The following is a 21,458-nucleotide window of genomic DNA, read 5'->3' as shown; positions in this document are numbered from 1 at the left end:
CCCACCTCTCTTTAACTCAAACCAGAAATGGGCAAAGCACATCCTTCAGACGTGGCCTTCAGAGGGGCAGTGATAACTTCCCTTCTGGGCTGGCGAGTGGCACCTTGCTCTGCAGGTACGAAATCTTCACGTATACAGTTTATTGCCTGCTTTTACAAGGGGTGTTTTCAGACCCAGTGCAGCATCTCTGCTTACACCCCAACTGGGGAAGGTGCAAAACCAGCCCTTTACCCTCTGGCCACGGCACTGCTGCGAGGGCTGGAGCAGCTCTGCTCTGGAGCCAGGCTGAGAGAGCTGGGCTGGGTCAGCCTGGAGAAGAGAAGGCTCCTGAAGGGGAGACCTTAGAGCAGCTCCAGGGCCTAAAGGGGCTGCAGGAAACCTGGAGAGGGGCTTGGGACAAGGGCCTGTAGGGACAGGCCAAGGGGAATGGCTTGAACCTGCCCGAGGGGAGACTGAGCTGAGCTCTTAGGCAGAAGCTCTTCCCTGTGAGGGTGCTGAGGCGCTGGCACAGGGTGCCCAGAGAAGCTGTGGCTGCCCCATCCCTGGCAGTGCTCAAGGCCAGGTTGGACACAGGGGCTTGGAGCAAGCTGCTCCAGTGGAAGGGGTCCCTGCCCGTGGCAGGGGTTGGAGCTGGAGGAGCTTTAAGGTCCCTTCCAACCCAAACAGCCTCAGTTCGGTGTCTGCCCCAAGGAGGTTCCATGGCACTGAGCTGCTTTTCTAACTGAGCATTTTAAACTGAGGATTTTCTTTATTTGTTTTCAGCCATGCTGTAGCCATGGCTCTGTACCGGTGCTGCTTTGCAGCCTGACCCAGCGCAGGATGATGCCAGCCCCAGCCCGTGTCTGCGCCGCAGCTGTGGCTTTCCGAGCAGCTCATTCTGCTCCGTCCCTTCCGTAACCAGTCACCAGAGGGGGACAGAGCCCCACGCACGGCAAGTGCAGGACTGAACCCTCCTCCCCACACCGCAAAGCTCCTTCCAAGAGCCCGTCGAGCTGAGTTCTGGGGTCTCAGGTCCCCAGCTGCACCCTTGGGTGCTCCAAGCACCGGCACTGGGCGTGAGGCGGTCGCAGGCTGGCCATGCCGCAGGGACCAGCTTCGTCTTCCTTTGCTATTTCATGGCACCACTGTCCCTTTGGAACAGGAAAAGATGTGTGTGCTCTTAAAAGCACACCAGCCCTTAAAACAACTGATGTGCTGGGGTAAAGTAGATTGAGCTCATCTTGCAAACTCAGTTTCAAAACTGCTGGTTTTCTCCTCTCTTTCATTGCAACAAAAAGGCTGTTTAAAAACCACTGTTCATGTGTATAAAGACATCTGCTCCCCCAGCTTTGATCTGATTCCCTGAAAGCTGGAATACAGCTGATGCCCAAGTATTTAAGTTAGAATCACCCATCCAGGAGAAAAATGTGGAACCTATGGCATTGAAAATGAGAGGAGAAGCAGATTTGATGAGTGCTTGGCTTTCAATAGCTGGCTCTGCCTGATTGGAACCTGTAGGGAAAACAAACACAATTATTTGTGTGAGATTGAATTTCATTTCCCACAGAAAATATGAAACCTGTCACCTACGTGTTGCTGTAAGCCAGTCAAGGGCTGGAGGATGCTCCAGCACTGGTGCTGGTGAGTGCTGACAGTGGCAGCCAGCCCTGAGTCGGGGTGTGTGCACCAGTACCCGTGTCCTGCCCCACTGCCTTGTGTGACCCCTACAATGTGTGTCACTCGTGTGGCAGGACTCGGCTGCCTCCCGACAAGCACGGAGATGGCAAAGCAGGTTCCTCAAAGGGAGAAGCTGTCCCTGAAGGTGTGGACCGCAGGCTGCAAGCCTGGAGTCAGTGCTGGGCCAGCCAAGGCTGATGGAAGGAATCTGGGAGACCTGAAGATGTGCAAATGATACATGGCTGCAGTCATAGAATCATAGATTAGTTAGGGTTGGAAAGGACCTCAAGATCATCCAGTTCCAACCCCCCTGCCATGGGCAGGGACACCTCACACTAAATCATCCCACACAAGGCTTCATCCAACCTGGCCTTGAACACCGCCAGGGATGGAGCACTCACAACCTCCCTGGGCAACCCATTCCAGTGCCTCACCACCCTAACAGGAAAGAATTTCCTCCTTAGATCCAATCTAAACTTCCCCTGTTTAAGTTTTAACCCGTTACCCCTTGTCCTGTCACTACAGTCCCTGACGAAGAGTCCCTCCCCAGCATCCCTATAGGCCCCCTTCAGACACTGGAAGCTGCTCTGAGGTCTCCACGCAGCCTTCTCTTCTCCAGGCTGAACAGCCCCAACTTCCTCAGTCCTCTTCCTCGGTGCTGGCCAGCTTGCTGCGGAATGGTTTTTCCTGCACTCCTCAGTCAGTCCCTCGCTCGGATCCAGCTGGCCTTGGAGATTCAGTCTTAACGCCTCAAGCTGGGAGCTTGTATCAGTGTTTGAAGCGAGGTGAGTGAGAGCCCCAGCATCATCTGCCCACACCGTGAACCTCCTCATCTGCCACCGAGCATGGTGGGGGACGGTCCCACCACTGCGGGTGCAGCCTCTGTGCTCGGTCCCAGCTGAACCTGCGCAGCAGTTGGCCATTGATTTGGGGAATCATTTCCTCTCTTGCAGAGAGGAGAGACTGGAAGCTAATGAGGGCTTGTTCTGGTGGAGCTGAAGAGTGCATTTAAATACTGCCGAGCCACAAAGCCATGCCCATGGCACTGTCTGCTCCCTGCGTGGTGGTCCCAGCTTCAGGGATGGAGTGTATGGGACGGGGCACGCAGTTCCCCACAGCCCATCCTGAGCAGCTGCATCCCACAGACCCGGAGCAGGTCCCCAGGGGTATCCTTTGCTGCAGAGGAGAGAGGAAGTTAAGGTGGAGGAGTTGAAAGGAAGACCAACTGTGCTGATGCGCAAGACTCTTCCTCCTCCTTAAACCATTCAATTGTAATTACTGTGCAAACAGAAGGCCTGGGTAATTATGTGGGTTTGTGGGTGTAAATTTAACATGCTGTTCCCAAGCGAGGGAAGACTTTTTCCGTTGAGTTCTTCTCCTTAACTCACTGCTGTCAGTTTCCCTGTGGGTTCAGTATGGGAAGTCAATTGTCACCTGAGTGGGAACTAGCCCTGGACACCATTGGCAGGGACTGGCACTGCTCTGATGCAAACCTAATTGCAGGAGGGGCTGGGGAGAGGCAGCAAATGCTTTTGCAACTGCAGGCTGTGACCCAGCACAGGGGAGGGGATGCCAAGTGCAGTCAATAGGCCTCACAAGGCATCTGAGAGCCTTCTTGTCCCCACCTAACCCATGGTGGTTAATGAGATCCAAGGGGACACTCCAGCTAACAAATCCATAGTTTAGTGCTGGGGCTGAGACAAGGCTCCTGAGGGAGGGCAGCAATGGTTTCACTTCTGCAGAGCTCACTGAGCTGAAGCACCAGTCTCTCTATCTCAAGTTAGCACAGAACAATGGTGCAAATGAATCTTAGGGACGCTCCTTTGCATTTTTATACCAGGCTGCCCAGCTCTTGCAAATGAACCAAGCCGGTGCTGAGCAGCTGATTTCCTGCTGGTTGGATAAAGATGCTGTCTGGAGCAGTTTCATCTGTTCAGTTTATCCTTTATTTCCCACACGTACACTCCACAGCATAACGTGTCCTGCTGAGAGTTAAACCTGTCAGTGCTTTTTGATTTACTTCCACTGCAATAGCTGATGCTTAGCTCCGAGTCCTGCAACATCCAAAATCTGCTGGGCTTGTCCTTCCTGTGCACGACCCCTCCGAGGTCTGTGGGGGAAGCTGGAGGTGTGTTTTTGTGCCCACAAAAACCCCGATGTTCTCTAGAGTGTCAAAGGGGCCTTGGCTTGCTCTTGGCATGTGTGTAGGCACAACGCCTCCTGCATTTGGAAGGACTCACTGTGGAAACCATTAGGTTGAGTAGGCTGGGGGCAATAAATGTGGAAGGGATTATGCTTTATTTTCCTTCTAGAAGTCCACTGGATCCATTTCATCTTTAAACTGTGGAGGAGATGAGTGGAAACTTAAGATGTAGAAGAGAAAGCCCCAGGCATTCAGATTTCCAACAGGGGAAGCATCTTTATTGTGCTAAAACTTTCCACAGTATCCCCATGGGTCCTGGGGATGCCCTGTGTATGCTGCCACTACAGTACCACTTGAGCTGGTGGTGCTGTGACTGCAGGGGAAGGGTGTTTCTAAAATGTGGTGATTTCATGCCTACACCTTGTCTGGTGGCTATGAGGCCCAAGGTGGTTTTTGACTTTGGGTAGGTACTTTGAGTCAGTCAAGGTTACTTTTGTCAGTGTAGAAGTGCATCATGCTCACAGCTGAGAGAAGCACAGGGATCCTTCCTTACAGAAATCATGGATCAGGAGGGGAACATCCTCAGGATCTGTACTCTGTCCACTTCTAGTCATTCCCCATGGTGAGTGGAAAGGGAACCCATCCTGCGTCCATCCTGTTATCCCTCTGAATGACACTGCTCTGGATTTACTATCGCAGTGAAGGAGAAGGTAAACACTTGCATGGCTCTTTGCATGTCCACGTGGAAATGATGCTCAGCCAACAGTGACCTGCTCTTTAGTGACCTCATCTGTGAGAGGCACTTGTGTGGGGAAACACCCAAATAATGGGAAAATTATGGGAATAATAATGGGAATAATAATAATGGGAAAATTGCTTTCAACAAGTGGTTATGAAGAGAAGAATGAGGAGGAAGGTGACAGTACCTGGTTTGATAACAGATTATAAGTTATTTTCTTTTCTGACGAAAGCACATGCAATTTCCAATCAGGAGGAGCTGGGGTCTGGACATTTTGCTAATGTCAGCAAATTTTACGGAGCTGAACAGAATTAATGATTTCCTGCAATTCTAAAAATAATTCCTCTGAGCATTTTTAATTTGAACTTTAAAAGTAACTTTTGGACCTTCTTTTCAAAATCAAGAGAACGTTTGGAAGAGAATCCTCTCATCAGCTTCCATTTATTAGATGTGCACTTTTCAAAGGGATGGTTACATCCAACTTTCCTAACGAGCTCTAGGGATTGGACATGGCCAAGAAAAACGCCTGGCTTAGGCCCTGCGTGCTTTGGTTTCTTCCATCTGTGGAATAAGTGAAGAATCAATTTTATAGGTGACAGGATGAGATGGTGAAAAGAATGTGACACAGATGTAAAGAAAGCTCTTTGTCTTGCGCAACAGGCTTACATCAGTCGGTGTGACCTGTCCTGGGCTTTGGTCTGCCCGGTATGTTTCGAAATGTACTTGTAACGTTTAGATGCCGTTATTTCCATAGTTTTGGAATTTCCTTCTAGCTTGTTCTGGGTTTGAACTTCCCCAAGACCTAAAGTTCGTCAGGAGTTTGGGCTGGGAGAACTGCTGTGGGGGGGAGCGGAAAGGCTTTGTGTTGTGTCTGTGTCTTCTGAATGTAAGTTCAGAGCTCTGTTGCTCAGTGCCTTGGAAAATAACTGGTGACAGAAGAGACTGGGAGTTTGGTAAGAGTTAAATTGAATGTTTGTCCTGAGCCAACAGTGTACTTGAGCTATTGAGGAGATCCAAAGAGTTGCACTCATTTTTAAAATAGCTTTTCTGTTTTCTCCATCTCCTACAGTTCTCTGTGCTGGTGCTGTACTCGGGCACTAAACCAAGCAACGGTCCCGAACACCCACAGTCAATTTGCTTCCTTTGTCATGGCAAAATACCGCAGGAGTTACAAGCATCACGTGTGGCTCAAAGCCTCTGGAGAGACTTCTCTAACTTGTCAGGAAAGGGGTAACTCCATAGAGCTGCTTATGGCAGAGATGGACCCGACCTGACATGTTCATATTGCCTCAGCCTGCAAAAGCACGGAAGCTCAGTTTTAAGCACGTGCTTCCATTCACCAGACTGGGCAAACCCCCTTCAAGTCAGTTTAATTAACCACGTAGCAGTGCACCCCTGAGCCCCTGGGAAGCCCTGAATTACATGCTGCAGTCCCAGGTCTGTATCTCTGAGCCTTCTTGCTTTGGTGAATTGCAGTTTATTCCTCTCGGACCAAGGCCTTGTGCCTTCCTCCTTGGAGACGATTCCCATAATGCCTGTGTAATTAGATTAGCTCTAACTAGATCTACCTGTATCAGACAGAATAAATGCTTCTAACCTCCCCAGATCCCATTGAAAACGCCTGTGGTCCCTCCATGTGGGAGCTTGTGCTCAGCAGAGACCACAGTGACAGAAAATAGCCTTTTTAGAATGAAGAGTTCTATAGCATTAACAGCAGGACTAGTGAAGCTTCAGACAAGAAGATGCACTAAATGACAAGGGGGCTCTGGTTTTGCTTGTATTATCTGAATCCAGTTTAGAGCGTCCAGAACCCAGGAGGTACTGAAATGGCTGGTTCTTCATTGCCTCTTAGTATTTATTTATTTAGAAGGCACCAGGAAAATCACTGCATTTTCTGACAAACCTGCCAAAGGAATTTGCTCGGTAGGCACAAATAATGAGCAGCGTGGGGACATGGCTGACAGATGATAGGCCTACATGTTTGTAAGCAACTCAAAATCCATTACTGTGTGATCAAAATTAGGTAAGAGCCTAAGGAAACACTGAAGCAGGGTCTGAAGGCTAAGATATCAATTGTGACATGCTACCTAGTAATCAGCTACAAGAAAACACACCTTGCTCAGGTTGTATTTCTCGTTAGCACAGAGTGTGAAAATGAAATAATTAGCATATTTGTGGCAAATAAAATATTATGCTTTCAAGCAAGAGACTGTCCTTATTTAATGCCCTGCTTTGTATTTAGAGTAGCTGCAGAGGCGCATCCTATCCGTGCTCAGTAGAGCCAGCTTCATGAATTATAGGCTGAGAATAATTCATCAGACAAATTCATGTCCATGAATAATCTGCATTCAGATCATGACCTTTACCAAGCTGCTTTTTCCAGACCTCAGAGCTTTCAGCTGATGCTGGGCAGAGACAAGAGAAGCCCAGCGTAACTTTTCTCCCATCTCCTCCCCTCCAGCAGGATTCCTCATTTTGGGAGCAGGGCAGGAAAGCCTCAGCCCGGGGATGTTTCAGACGTGTCTGAGACTTAGTGGTCAGATGAGAGGGAACTGCCCCCAGAGCCTGTCCCCTGCTCAGGGCACTGCTGGTGGCTCTGGTCCCTGCCCCTGGGCTGCAGAGGTGGATCCATCCAGGCAGAGGACAGGGCTGGAGTTGCATTAACTTTTGTCTCACCGCTGCTGGACTCTGGGAAATGAGGCAGGGCAGCCAGGCCTGGTGAGGCAAGCCCACATAGATTTATCCACTGCAACAGCTGGCTGCTTATGCCAGCACTAACCTGATAGGGAAAACATCAGTGAAGCAGCTCTCTGCTGATGGCAGCTCTCACTGTGTGATCTGGAATCATTTTGCACACCTTAGTGCATTAGAGAGAAGAGGATAAAATAAAATGGCATCAGGAGCATGGGCAGAAGCTTAGAGAAGCACAGATTAGAGCTACAAGGGGTTGTAAGCCTCAACCGCTTACTTCTCCCTCAACCGGTTTTACTCATTGTGCCAAAAATTAACAGGAAATAAAAGAGCCAGAAAGCAACAGGGCTGTAAAGTGTCAGGAGCAAAACTGGACTCAGAGATTTCCATTTAGCAAATATTGTGTCTTAATATTAGATGAGTTTGGTGTTGGTGAGTCCAAAAGTGAACTTCAGCATTTTTAGTATGGAATATTTACATTCTCCCTCATTTGCTGTCAGTGGTTTCGCAGAGCTTTGTACTCCCCTCACAGAGAATTCTTATGAATTCTGCGATGTTCTTTCTTTGTTCTTGTGGTTTAGATGGCAAGTAGAATTCATGCAGAATTCTGTATGCTGCTGTGGGAGTGGGGCTGCAGTTCCTCAGGTCCTCTGGCTTGCCTGGGTGAGGGAAAAGTTGAGAGGTTACAAGTCCTGGCGTTGCTGTGCAGGGGGCCATTGGTTTAGCTCGGGAGACCTCAGGTCACCTGCAAAACAAGCAGGAAAACCCAGTCTTGGGGCTGGATGTGATGCAGGGTCTAGACCTGACTTTGCTTTTACCTCTCTGATGAGAGCAGGGCCTCAGTTTCCCTGTCTGCAAAATGAGGGACTAGCAATGATGTATCATTGTAAGAGTGGATGAGAAGCTTAAAGCAAAAGATGTGTAGAAAACATGTGTGAAGGAATATTGAGAGGGTTTCAGCATTCAGCAGTGTACAGTGAGCTTTATTTGCTGCCTCATCTTGTTTGCTCTTTCATCAGGCCACTGAGCAAAAGCTCCTGAAGGGGAAGACCTCCTATCTTTTTACAGGATATTACTGAGCCAATGAACCTGCGGAAGGTTTGTGGTGCAGACTGTGGCAGCGTTGGGTTCTTCCTCTCGGGGCTTTTATGAGGGCTGCAAAAGCAAAGCCATGGCTGGATGGGGCTTTCATTGTTTCATTAATTATTTTATGTATTTTAGGCTGCAAAAGAATTAACATGATTAATTCTTCCACTTCACCACCTGCTGCAGACTCCATCTCTAAGCGTTCCCAATGGGCACAGCACACAAAACCCTTTAAAATGATCCTTTCCATATTTCCCACGCTCAGCAGTCTGCTAATGAGGCCAGTAGATGTAGGTGATGGGCCTGCATGATCTAGAGGGGCATTAGGGTTATGCTGAGCTGACCTGTTTATTCCCAGCTGGCAAATTCATCAGTGTTCTTTGTCTCAGAAATATTTGTGCATTTACGCTTTTACAGACAGACTGAGGCCAGAAACATCCAGCCATGAAACTTCCACCTTCGGCTCAGGGGCACAAGTTGCTCCATTGCTTTCCATCTTATTGCCCTCATGTGTTGGGCTGGAAACACTGAGGAGCTCTGGTGAGCTCTCCATAACTGATGTGAGGGTAATTGCACACCTCCTACTGGCATTCAAAGGGTTACTTGCAAAGAGTTTACATGTCTTGACTGTCAAGTCTCTGCCTCCATGCATTTCTCTCTCTTCCTGTCTCTTGGGTGCAAGGTTTTCTGCTTTCAGTCTTTGCCTACCAGGCTTGAGCTCCACTGAAGCCCCTATCAAACATCATTGCTGTGTTGCCTCAGTGCAGTGCATGTATGCCTGCCTTCCCTGCGAGGAGGAGGAGGATTAAAAAGCTACAGTATTTAACCTGCCTCTCAAACAGTATTATTCATGGCAGGTAAGTGGCTGAGCAGCATTTTGCAAGGTTCCCTTGAATAATACATAGGATGGTCAGTCTTGGCACGGGCGCGTTACTCCAACTGTAGAGTAATTCACATGCCTGAAGGAAAAAAGGTGCACATCTTAATTCATTTTCTGTAAGTGATAGAATCAAAGAACCAACTAGTGCTTGAGTCTAAAGGTTGGAAAAGACCTTAAAGCTCATCCAGTCCAACCCTTACCCCAGCACTGCCAAGGCCACCACTAACCCATGTCACTGACGTGACAATTACACAGAGTGTGAACACTCCCAGGGACGGTGACTCCACACTTCCCTAGGAAGCCTGTTCAACACCCAATGACCCTTTTGGAGCAAAAGAGATTGTTTGATGGTCAAGCTTGAACAGTTGCAGCTCTGCCTATTGGGACCGTGCATGCGGGGGTCTGCCCATGGCTGCTGCCTGGGGCAGGGCAGAGGTGCACAGACCTCATGGGCTGTGAGTCAGTGGCTGTGCCAGCACGTCTGCGTGTGACTGTGCACAGAAATGTGTGTGGATGGATTTACTGCTGTGGGTGAAGTTGGATCATAACACAGCTCCGGGACTGCACCTAACTCATACCCTGGCATGGTGCGATCGGGGAGGGAGATGAATGTGCAGCTGCCCTCGTCTTCTCCCTCTAGGTTTGGTTTGCAGTTCAGAAGACAGATGGACAGCCATGCACACAAATACACTCAGATTTCTCCCCACAGAATGATGTCATTCTAGGGTTTTTTATATTCAGGGTAAAATATTGTAACAGCACCATTTCCTTCAAGCAAGAAAATATTTGAGCAGATCTTCTTATAAGAAGCCTCCGAATCTATTACTTTGCTGGGAATTGGGTGCTTTCTTGTTTCTTTGAAAAAAGCTGCTTTTCTCACCATAAAAATATCGTATTTTGGCTGAAATACAATTTTTCCTGCGTTTTGTAAAGAGATGCATAAAGGACTCAATATTCTCAGTTTTGATTAACTCTAGAAAGTCTTAGGTTTCTATTTTGACCTACTGACATCATATAAATTAAAACAAGCAAACAAACAAAAAACCCTCCAGCTTTTTATTTGTATATGCTTTTATTTTTACTTACTCTTTCCCCAGTGGCTTTTTACTCACCCTGGTAATCCACCTGGCAATAGAAGTGATTATAAGTGTGCTTGAAAACGACATCATCCTGCACTTCACAAATGCACACGTATCTCTCATGGTTGGAAAACAGCATTTTGATTACTGATTTGTTAATACCAACACAAATGAGTCACAGAAATCTTGCTGCACAATCTGTGAGACAAAGAGAATCTGCCCATTGACTTACTGCTCTTTGTCATCAAGCATTTGATATACAGAAACATAAGAGTTGGAGAGATGCAGCTCATCTGAAGGGATCCCATGTGCAACAGCCGTCTATGAGAGGCAGCAGAAGGCTGGGGTGGCCAGATAGGTAAATGGAGAGGGTGGATTGTGCAGCTTTAACATGTGGCCACAAGGGCATTGGAGTGAGGCCTTTAATTTCACATTAGAATTCTTCTCGTATTTGCTAGATAGAACAATATTAACCTTTTGAATTTATTTAGAAACTCATTAGTGCTTTTTCTATAGTCCATTCTTTTCCTGATTAGCTTTCCTCATTACAATTCAAATTTCTTTCTGCTACATTTACCACATTGTCCTGCTTTCTCTCATCTCTATTGTTGCTCAGCTTAATTTATTAAAGCAATGAAAAAGGAAGGGGGGATCAGTTGACATAGCTGCCTTCCCACTCTTCGGCGCTCGGGAGGAAAAGAGAAGAAGGGAGACACCCGTGAGCTTGCCTTCTTTCCCTGGGCTGGAGGACGGTGGCAGCAGCTTCTATGCAAGTGTGTGAGGCAAGCATGGTGCATGGTAGCAGCATGAAAGACCTTCTGAATATGCTTTAGTCTGTGCCCAAAGCTGCCAGCAAGGCCCTGAAGTGCTGGGTGAAGGCAGCTGCCTTCACACATGCCTCCAGTGACTCTTGCTTCCTATGTGGCTTTAGCCTGTAGGGCTTGACTTTCCTGCTTTTCCATGTGAATTGTTGCTCCAGGGTTTTAAAATGGAGCTCACTCTGAAAGTTCATCCTGTCCTGGAAACTTACACAACCCCCATCTCCCCGGCTCCTCTGGCATCCTATTTCCAAGGTTATTCTAAAAACTACCAGTATGCCTTTAGTAGTGTTTCTTAGTAGCTTATGGGAGGTGCTTTAGCCCCAGATCATCCTCGTGTGTGTACTTAGTATCAACATGGAAGCCTGGGAGTTGCCGTAATTGCTCTGGACTTCACACATCTCCAGTGCAATATGAATTGACATTTCGGTCAGCTGAGCAGTGCATCTATATCCCATGTGCCTGTGATTAAAGATGCATACGCTTTTGACAAGAGATGATTAAATTCAGCCAGATGATTGCACCGTCCTCACTGGTGTGGTTCTGCGGGTATTGGTGGAGTTGAACATCTCACCAACGGGAATTAATGTGTTTTTGCAGGAGGAGTCGTAAAACAGGGAAGTGCCAAAGTATTTTATTTGAGGCACAGAGGAATTAACTCCCTCGGCAAAGGTTAGAGAGAGAAGGTTTGGCAGAGCCACAAAAATAATATGAATTCCTGCGTTTCTACTCCAATGCCTTAATCATAAAATCATGTTTTCTCTGAAATCTTTTCTGTCTGTGGTAATTATAGTTTTGGCTGATTTCTGTCCTCTATGAAAACCTGTCTTTCACACATCTTGTGCAACTAAAAAAAGAAGAAGATAAAACAATCATAATTTTCCAAGTGTATAATTCTGGACTCCAGCAGAGGCTTGAAACAAGTGAGGTAATTATTCCACTTGGTTCAGCACCATTTGGAGCATTAGGCTGTTTCGCGAATTGTAGTTTTAAAATAAGACACATGAACTGGAAAAAGTTCAATGAGCAACATGTTAAATAAAATAAATGCTTGCAAATATCAGCTGAAAGAGAAAAGGAGCTGGCTGTGAGCCTTTGGCATGAAGGTGATCAGAGAAAGACGGGAAAGATCAATGACGTGGAGGGAAGGTTAAAGAAATAAAAAGCAAAAAGAAAGATTCGATGCTTTCCTGTAGGTGATGGGAGGATACCAGGACATGCTTTCGGGCTGAATTAATCCTGGTGCAAGATAAAACATCCCCCAGACATTCCCCAGGGCTCCATTTGGCCTGTGGGCAAGCACAGGAGGTCAGGCAGGGGAAGCTGCCAAGAGGAGGTGGAGCTGGCTGGTTAAAGCCAAGACCAGACGTGCATTTATTAGCGCTGGTTAATGAACTTGTTCCTGGCAATCAACCACCGGGGCAGGAGGTGGCCTTGATTTGCAAGTTGTGACTGCCAAGAAAGTCACCCATAATTGCCTGTGATCCTGCGGCTTTCTGATTTTCACATTGGTCTTCTCTTCCCCTGGAAACAGGGTTTGAGTGGCTTTGGGTTTTTGACTTCCCTTCTCTCTCCAGGTTCTTTGCTTCACATTAACACCATTCTCATGTTTATTGCTACTGCTGTGATTAAAACTCTGCCGTGGTCTGATTTTGGGTACAGTACCCATGGTGACTGGAAAACAGCAGCCACTCACAGAGGAAAGGTAACTCACAAAGTTACCTATGGTTGCAGAGGGGATTCAAGACCACTACTTGTGGCTGAGGAGCACACAGTGCACTTGTATGTGGGCTGCAGGACACCCTTATAATATTGATTTACAGTTTTAAACAGCTTTTAGGTGTTAACAGCCCACGGGATTGTTTCCCCCCTCCTTTCCCCAGGCAATCCTGTGCTTTGGCTGCATTTCTAGTTTATTTTCTGTAGTATCTGAACGCGCTCTCTGGTACTGTAAGCATCACTGAGACACTGCTCAGTCATCTGGGGATGGCACAGGGGCTGCCAAACAAGACCAGCATTGCTGGAGAATGACGTGTTGCCCACATAATCCTCCTGCCTTTGGTGGTGTGTGAAACTGTGGGTTGGACAGAGCAGAAGTAATGTAGGCTTGGAGTCTCTGTGTAAAAGGAAACAACCAAAGGCTGAAATGATCTTCTGTTTAATTAGAGGTGTGAGTGCATGTAAGAGAAGCAGCTGACTGCAGGCTGCATGTGTAAATGCAGAGCCAGAAGCTGGAGATCAGGGGGAAAGAAAGTTTGGGTTTATTCCTCTGTTCCTGGAGGCAGGAAAGCAATGGAAGCTGCCATGCTGTGAGTTTCCAGTTGGCCAGCCTTGGACTGTTTCTGCCTTTTAAATGCAGCAAATCAGGAAGGAGAAATAAATGCAACAGTTTTAATTGGTTGTTTTTTTTTTTTTTTTACTGTTTCCTATATACGGAACTGAAAGATAAGGCTGAGAAAGCTCAAATGCCTAAAGTGGATCCTTACAAGCAGCAGCTTTGCTGCTGGTACGAAAGAAATGATATGAGTGGCATCTCAGATTAAGGTCCAGCCTGTCAGGCTTAATGCTGGGGGGTGGATGCGGCGGGGGAAACGGCACTTTCAGGTAGAGATATTGCTGCATCCATGGTGAAGTTCTTGGGTTTGAGGCATTTGGGGGGGGGCGGGATGTTGCATTTTGATGGGGGAGGGTCCACTGTCTAAAGAGATAGGTGTCAAATCTGTGCAACGGGAACAGTTGCAGATGCAGGAAGAGACTGCAGAGAGTGGGTTGCTGCTGAGCTGGAGAGGAATAAAAGCAAGAGAATGACATTAGCATTTAGTTCCTGGCAGTTGCTGCAGTGCATAATAACATCAGTTTAAAAGCTTTTCATTTCCCTCACTTTGTGCATTATTAAGGCTTGAACCTGTGTTTAATGGCTGGAATATCACTTTCTGCTTCCCTCATCCTATGCCTGCAATTGATCTACATAACCTACTAGATCTCCACTTGGTTTTCTGAAGTATGTGAGGGTTCTCATTGTGTCCTGAGAGACACAACATTATAACTCAACCCCCTCTTACAGTACATGTGTTACTGTGGTCCTTTGCTTCCTTGTGGGACAAACTGAGTAACAAGAGAGGGAAAAATACTGGCTTTGCTGCATCTCAGATGCTTGTGCCACATTGCCAGGGATGTTTCCATCATGCTGGGCAGATTTCTGCTCAAACTCCTCTTAGTTGTCTTTCCTTTGCATGGCAAGTTCCGAGTCCAGCACTAAGGCCACATTGCTGCATGGGCTGTCTTAGGAGCACTGTGGCAGTCCAGCCAAGCAGACAGCTTTATGGAGACGCTCCTTGGGGTTTCTGAGACACTTGCTGGGGAGAAAAGGTCTATGTCCAACTACAGTTTGGCAAGTCTTTCCCTCTGGTTAGTACCTTTGGAGCTCACAGGTTGTGTTAGGACAGTGTCCAGTTCTAACGGAGTCCAGTTCATCCAGCTGTGTATGTAACCACCTTGAGGAGTTCTGCTCCCGCTGAGCTTACTGTGACTTTCCTGATAAAAACAAGAGAAAAAGGAGCTATCTTTTGTTTTTAAAAAGGTTTGTATCCAACTGAGCGTTTTATGAAACAGTTTCCATAAAGGCTGAGCTTGGGGAAATGTCTCAATCAACACAGTTAAATCTATAGGCTACTGACATCTCATGTAGTCTGGACATTTCTACCCTTGATGCATTGTTCAGTGCTGACTTCCCTGTTTGTTTTCCTTTTTGTGGTTGTGCTGTAGATCTTTTCCAGGATCCAGCTTCCAAAGAGAAAGTGCAGCTTATTCAAACTGTTCTAAACCTATTTATCCAGCCAAATATTTGCACATGTAAACCAGGAGAAAAGTGCTATGATGTCTGTCAGGGCAGGAGAGCACACAGACCCTGTGAAATGCTAAGTCTCTCCTTGGTGTGTCCTATCTGGAGGCAGAAATTACATACCCACAACACAGTGAGTGAGGGCTCTATACCTGTTTGAGCTCCCTTTTCTCAGCACTAAATTCAGTTTGCACAGGCTTCACCACAAAGAGGCTTCGAGGTTAGGTAGCTGCATGGAGATCTCTCTCCTCTATGTCACTAGCTCAGTCTTTAAAAGCCAAGAGTTGTCATGAGCTGATGGCTGTGTAAGAGATCCCTCAAAAGCAGCTGGTACCACAGTAGAATTGCTCAAGTTCCCACATTTTACCCAGAGCACGTTGTCTCGGACTTACCTTGAAGAGGATTCCTCATGCAGCTGCTGATCAGTCTTTCTCCTTAACATGACTGAAAAACCCTTAGAGCAGACGTTGTCACCGTGCTTGAGCCCTTCTTGCAAGAGAAACATCTAGGAAGAAGTAGCAAGGGCTGGTCAGAAATCCCACTTTAAACTCCGTTCAAGTTCAGTTCAATGGGTCTTGATAATTTCACACTCTCATCATAAAAGAGACTTCAAAAGAGGCTCCTCCTGTGCCCAGAGGAAGACTGGCCTTTTGTTCCTGGAGACTTGTTCTCTGCACTGCACAGGCTGCTAGAGCCCATGTGGGCCAATGGGAGGTATATACTGTGATGTAAGTGTTTAGGAATCTGGCAAGACTTCCTTGCTGCCAGAGCTACACATGTGAAAGACTGGGGCTTGTTTTCCTTTTTTTGACTTTAAACTTTTGGCTGCCGGAATTAGAAGTATTTCTTGTTGATTCTGTAATGAAGACAGAGGCTTGAATTCCTGTGTTGCTTTTTATTTGCATTTTTACTACAGTTAGTCTCATTTCCCTGTTGCTGAAGGCCATTAATGAGGAGTTGGATGACTTGTCTAGTTTTCACTTTTTATGGTTTTCCAAAGCTCTATACATAATAAATCCGGCATCCTCTTTTGCTTCTGCTATTAACAATGTACCTGGAGCAGAAGAATTGATGGAATACATCAGGTTTAACACCTTAACAACAACAATGAAAGACAACAAAATAAACACACTTGTAGTGATGCTTTTCCAAACTGTCATCATCATTCTTTCACAGATCCAGCCATGAAATGAGGACAAATAAAAGATTTCGCCATGATGTCACCCTCCGGTCCATCCCAACCTGAGCTTGAAACAAACTGTTGATATGACCCACCCCTCTCTGCAGCACACATGGCTTCATCTTTCTGTTCATCCCACCTACAGATGACAACTCTTTTTCTTCCCTCAAGGTGAGATGTTGTCCAGCAACAAACCAGCAGACACGTTATCTGGCATAGATATCTTGACTTGCAAGTTATAGCAACTCCATGGCCAGACCCTGTAAGTTTTTGCTTTATGAAGATCTCTCAGTCTCATTGCTCTACTCTCCTTCCCTGAATAAGGAGGATTGAAGCAAAGGAAGGTTGAAGATCTTTCCTCCGAAAAAACCTTTGGAGTTGCTGCCTGGCACTGAGCCATGAAAGTTAGCCAAATCCACATTAAGCCGCATTTCATTGAGAAACCATTTGAGTTCAGTCTGACCTTTTCTCTTCAGTAAGAATTTGAAAGTCTTCTCTTGCACAGCAAGCTGTGCTGCCACAGCATCATGAAAGCAAAGCTGGATACTGGGTTCCTTCTGTACCAGGAAAGTGTTCATAGGGCAGAACACTTCTGTTAAACTAAAAGCTATTTTCTTTAAAACAAGGTTAAAATAGTTTCCTTCCTTGTGGTACTTTGCCTCATGAACTTCCCTTTTTTTTTTTTTTACAGAAAACCATGGGTCATTTGTTGTGCAGTTCATGCTTTCACGTACTTTTGCTCCCTGCTGACATGTTCAAACCTAAATTCCTTCTGCAGTTCAGACTTAGTGAGCTTTTCCAGTCCTGCTTTGCAAACTCATGCTACAGAGGCACTCTGCTCACCCCCTCCAGGGTCTAAAGCTCCTTGAAATTGTAGAATCCCAGCCTGGTTTGTGCTGGAAGGGACCTTAAAGCTCATCCAGCTCCAGCCCCTGCCACGGGCAGGGACCCCTTCCACTGGAGCAGCTTGCTCCAAGCCCCTGTGTCCAACCTGGCCTTGAGCACTGCCAGGGATGGGGCAGCCACAGCTTCTCTGGGCACCCTGTGCCAGCGCCTCAGCACCCTCACAGGGAAGAGCTTCTGCCTAAGAGCTCATCTCAGTCTCCCCTGTTTCAGTTTGAACCCATCACCCCTTGTCCTATCACTACAGTCCCTGATAAAGAGTCCCTCTTGGGTGTCCTTGCAATCAACCCTTGCAGAGGTGAAACCTGCATGGAAAGAGTGAGGCTCATATCAGCTTTCATACTCTTTTTTTGCAGGAGCCCTTCAGAGGATGCTGCCTACCCTGGAAAGCTATTTGGGTACATCTGCTTCTCCAAGGGAGAAGTTTCCCTCTAGGATTAGGTTTTAGAGGCAGGTCTTTTAGTGTTCCTGCTCACTGCCCAGAGTGAACTGATGGAACGAGACATTTCATGTTCCTTTAGAAAGAGAAAACTTACTTCAATTCTTGTGAGCAAAATGCACAATAGTAACTGCACTAACTGCAGTTATTTCAGTGCAGCATCCTTCCTACTAAGAACTAGGTGCTGAGTGCTGGAATCCTCCTTTCCTCCAAATGGAGAACGAACATTGGCAGTTCCAGCTCTGTTGTTCCTCAGCTCCCACGTACACCTGCAAAATATGGCCTGCAGCAGAACATCAGAGATCATTAAAAAATTAGTTTTCTCAAAAAGAAAAGATTTTCTATCTCTTTGGTGAATGTAAAAATATTAATTGAATAAACCATTAATTGTCAGTAAAAGAACAATTGTAGCTTAAAAAGTGTGTAAAAAAGCTGGAATGTACAAATGAGCTGGTAATGTGTAGGAAGCATAAAGAACTAAAAATACTAAATTAAAACATGCACATTTGAGGAGAAAAAATGTCTAATTTGAAGTATTCTTCATTTTAATAGATTTTTCCTCAACTTCATTGAACCTCGTTGCTTTTGTGTTGAAAATAGCTCATGTGCACTGTATTTTCCATTTCTTAAGGAACGCTGTATTTGCTGCTTGTTTGCTCCTCTCAGAACCTGCTTTCCAGGCTTATGTGAAGAGCAGCTTCCAGTGGAGGTGTGTATAGAAGTTGAGCAGTTGCTTCATGCCTGTGAATGTGATGAGCATTGCAGTAAGGACCGTGTATGTTTTGGTGTTCAAAGTAGAAAACAAGTACTTGGGGAAGTGAATGGAAGTTTTGCCTGGTTGTGGCAATGAAAAGCAACCAGTACCTTCAGCATTTAACACCTAAAATGTTTAGGACAAGAGTCACACTAAGCTTCTCCTCTGGACTGCACCCAGGTTAATCCCTGCGGTGCACTGCTGCAGGGCTTTGCTGCAGTCAACATCTTGGTGTCTGCCCTTGCACCATTGGCCCTGCGGATGTAGCACAGATGGAAGAACTGCCCTTTGTAACCTCTGATGAGGAAAGAGCTTTTATTACTGGTAAGAGCAAGCTCTCTCTTCAGCTGTCACAGCCTGGGTCAGGCAAGCGTAAGACTGTTTCCTTGGGGACTGGTTTACTTTCCCTTCTGGGAATTAGCTAGGCATTAGTCATAGCTTTGCTGGGACCTCTCTTTGCTCTTTCCAAATAAATGGCTTTGGGAGAGGAGGGCAGGCTGAGAGTCTTGGAAAGGATGAGGCACCCTCTGGCAAACCTCTGCTTGGAATGACTGATTTACGGAGCTGGAAGGAAGCTCTGGGGAAGCCATTGCTAAGTGGGAGGTCAGTTTATCTCATTTTCATTCACCCTGGGACTGCTGGCCAATAGTCATGGATGAAGCTTGCTCCCTGCATGTTGCAGTAGCCTACGGAGGCTGTGTCAGAGGGGAGTACAGGCACGCTCTCATGCTGGGTAGAGAGAGACTGCTCTTTTCATCCCATCCCATCAGTTTGTTAGGAAGCATTCATTATAGCAACATGTTTATGAGAAAGGTTTTTGTGCTTCTCTCCTCATTCTGAAAGAAATGCTAAAAATCCTGCTTCAGCTGGAAATTAAAAGACTCTATACCTTACCTTATAACCAGTAGAGAAGGTCAAAGGGCCATAGCCTCTTCTACATTAGGACAGTGCAATAAGCAGGATGGGGGACATTATCTGATCTCCTACCACGGTGATGGAACTGCAGGAGGAACGATGGACAGTGTGTATGTAATCCTTCCTGATGAAATTTTCTGGGCTTGTCCAGACACTTTCCTAAGGAAAACAGAACTTACATGAACCTATGGAAACCAGTGCAAGGTTTCTGACATTGACATGGGGGTGCTGACTGATGGAGTTGAACATGAGCTTGTGCCCAGACACCCAAGAAGCCAAGAGCATCCTGGCCTCTATCAGCACCAGTGCGGCAGCAGGGCCAGGGCAGTGACTGTGCCCCTGCGCTGAGCTCTGCTGAGGCCGCACCTCGAATCCTGTGTTCAGCTCTGGGCCCCTCACTACAAGAGAGACATTGAGGGGCTGGAGCTGGGCCAGAGCTGGTGCAGGGCCTGGAGCCCAAGTGTGATGGGGAATGGCTGGGGGACCTGGGGGGTTCAGTCTGAAGAAGAGAAGGCTCAGGGGGGACCTGATGGCTCCCTACAACTGCCTGACAGGAGGATGGAGCCAGGAGGGGCTGGGCTCTGCTCCCAAGGAACAAGGGATGGGACAAGAGGAACCGGCCTCAAGCTGCCCCAGGGCAGGTTTAGATGGAGCTGAGGAACAATTCCTGCCCCAGAGGGTGCTCAGGCATTGGAACAGGCTGCCCAGGGCAGGGCTGCAGGCACCGTCCGTGCGAGTGTTCACACACCGTGGAGACGAGGCCTCAGTGCCATGGGTTAGTGGTGGCCTTGGCAGAGCTGGGGAACGGTTGGACTGGATGAGCTGAAAGGGCTTTCCAACCTAAATGATTTTGTGCTTCTATGATTGTGTGACTTTGAAACCCCAGGATTTCACCCTGTGGTTCTTCAGTCACTTTTCTGTTTTCACTCATGTCCACCTGTTTTCACTGTCTTCTCCATGCACTATTTCCACTCTGGACAGGAAATACTTGCAGCTATCAGTTCCAGAACTGCCAAGGACTCCTCCAAGGTACTCTGCCCATCAGAGAGCTTTATTTCAGAGAATGGAAATACTCTAATACGTGAGTAATGGGAACTCTCAAGGCATTTGTCCCTTGCCCTTTCTTAACCAGCTTTCCAGCGTATGTGATGGGTTTCTGAGTTAGCCACATGGAGCTGAAGGGTGTTTGGCTTTTTTTTTGGGCACATCTGCTGTTGAAAACTGCCCCACATCAGTCCCTAAAAAAGTGATGTTGTTTCATTCTCAGAGCAAGAGAGGAGCTTCCAGTCGCTGCCAGGGGGGATGTCGCTGCCTAGGGGTGTCCCCATTGATGTGGCTGTGCTGGAGATATTGGTACTTTCTAGAAGCCTCTCGAGCTGCTCGTAGCCGGGGATGGACGTCGGCAGCTCTGCGAGGTTGGGGCCACCGTTCTCCCCTCTCTGAAGTTGCCATCAAGGACCCCAGGCTTAGGGATGCTGCTGGGCAAGTCCTGGCTGACTGCCACCATGATGCCTGCCCCCCCTCCTCTCCCGCACAGGCACGGAGCGATGCTGGAGAAACAGGTTTGAATGGAAGAACACAACAGAAGGACTCATTGACTCTACCGCAACACCCCCCAGCCCCAGCACTGCACCCTCTTCTGTCCCGTGTATGCGCCCTCATCCCCAGCCCCCCAAGCCCATCCCACCCCTTATCTCATCCTCCCCTGCGGGAGCACTGCGCTTGGTGGGGTTGTGGGCAAGTGGCTCCCTCCATGCTTTATCCCACGTTTTATCCCTGCCCTGGCAGGTTCGGATGGTCCCTGGTCCATCCCCATCTCCCCCCATCCCAACGGTGCTCAAGTCCTCCAGGTTCTGAACAGTTTTGTCAATCTCAAGGACGCTGTAGCTGGAGGTGAGCAGCTCCTTGAGCAGTGGCACAGAGGTGAAGCCACGAGGAGGGGGATGGCTGTGCCCATGCCACCAGGACTCCTAGCCTTAGGGCTGATGATGGGACCCTCCTGACTGACCGCCTCCATCTCCTCATAGCGGCCGAGGGAGCGCACGGCCTCCTCCACCTCCTTGGAGTACTCAAGGATGTAATCACCCACCTCCCCACGGCCTTGGTTGTAGGGGTCAGTGAACGGGAAGGGGGGATGTTGCTGCCCAGGGGTGTCCCCATTGATGTGGCCCTACTGGGGATGCTGGTCTCATTTAAAAGGCTTTTGAGAGCTTCAAGATGCGAATGGGAGTCGGCAGCTCTGGGAGGCTGGGACCACCGGTCTCCCCTCTCTGCCATTGCCACCAAAATCACCAGGTATAGGGACACTGCCACAACCGTCCTGGCTGACCCCCA

At 47.6% G+C, this 21,458-nt stretch overlaps 1 long non-coding RNA gene across 1 annotated transcript; it reads right to left on the bottom strand.

Annotated features, from left to right (window-relative positions):
* Positions 1–11,708: 11,708 nt before the first annotated feature.
* On the bottom strand, positions 11,709–15,574 carry LOC136020390 (uncharacterized). The gene is made up of 3 exons (XR_010615324.1): positions 15,326–15,574; positions 14,509–14,626; positions 11,709–13,872 (listed from the first exon to the last, which is right to left on the bottom strand). It is a non-coding gene; the product is annotated as an uncharacterized LOC136020390 (long non-coding RNA).
* Positions 15,575–21,458: the final 5,884 nt, after the last annotated feature.

This window comes from Lathamus discolor, chromosome 11, assembly GCF_037157495.1.
Source record: "Lathamus discolor isolate bLatDis1 chromosome 11, bLatDis1.hap1, whole genome shotgun sequence".
Classification (NCBI taxonomy): domain Eukaryota; kingdom Metazoa; phylum Chordata; class Aves; order Psittaciformes; family Psittacidae; genus Lathamus; species Lathamus discolor.
This window is presented reverse-complemented; position numbering and strand designations above follow the sequence as displayed.